The sequence below is a fragment of the Solanum tuberosum genome, unplaced genomic scaffold, assembly GCF_000226075.1.
Source record: "Solanum tuberosum cultivar DM 1-3 516 R44 unplaced genomic scaffold, SolTub_3.0 scf00102, whole genome shotgun sequence".
Taxonomy (NCBI): domain Eukaryota; kingdom Viridiplantae; phylum Streptophyta; class Magnoliopsida; order Solanales; family Solanaceae; genus Solanum; species Solanum tuberosum.
This window is the reverse complement of record NW_006239028.1, coordinates 1,199,026-1,200,034: the sequence shown is the minus strand read 5'-3', so window position 1 is coordinate 1,200,034 and position 1,009 is coordinate 1,199,026.

Here is a 1,009-nt window from a genome sequence, read left to right as displayed (position 1 = left end):
GAACCCATGTTTTCCCTAAATTCCTAAATTTGCTTATGAAGTGGGTCTTTTGCTTATGATTCAAAGTTTATGAAATTGTGTTTGGATTGGATTGTATTAGTGACTCTTATGATTTTCTACATCTATCTATGATGAATTGATGATGTATGGATGAATGGAAAGTTGTGGCCTTATGGCCAAGTTATGGATGAATTCTCTTATGGTAAGTAAAATGGTTGGGACTTGAGTGTTGTTGATAATGGCTTTGAAGGATGGTAAGTTGACCTCTTTTATGAAAAATGTTGAATTATTAGGGAATTGAGTAATGTTGGTTATGGCTTTGGAGATGGTAAGATGGCTTAATCGTCTTAGTATTGATATAATTGTTATTGATTGGTTGATCCACCTTTGGTGGAGGTGGTTATTATTGTATTATTGTGAATTGAGGTCATGAAGGGGCATTAGGTGAATGTTATTATATTGTTGTATTATTATACACATATGAAGCTATATGTAAAGTTTTATGTGAAGCTATATGTGAAGGAATGACGTGAATGAGTTTTATGTGAAGCTATATGTGAAGGAATGACGTGAATGAGTTTTATGTGAAGCTATATGTGAAGGAATGACGTGAATGAGTTTTATGTGAAGCTATATGTGAAGGAATGACGTGAATGAGTTTTATGTGAAGCTATATGTGAAGGAATGACGTGAATGAGTTTTATGTGAAGCTATATGTGAAGGAATGACGTGAATGAGTTTTATGTGAAGCTATATGTGAAGGAATGACGTGAATGAGTTTTATGTGAAGCTATATGTGAAGGAATGACGTGAATGAGTTTTATGTGAAGCTATATGTGAAGGAATGACGTGAATGAGTTTTATGTGAAGCTATATGTGAAGGAATGACGTGAATGAGTTTTATGTGAAGCTATATGTGAAGGAATGACGTGAATGAGTTTTATGTGAAGCTATATGTGAAGGAATGATGTGAATGAGTTTTATGTGAAGGTATGATGTGAATGAGTTT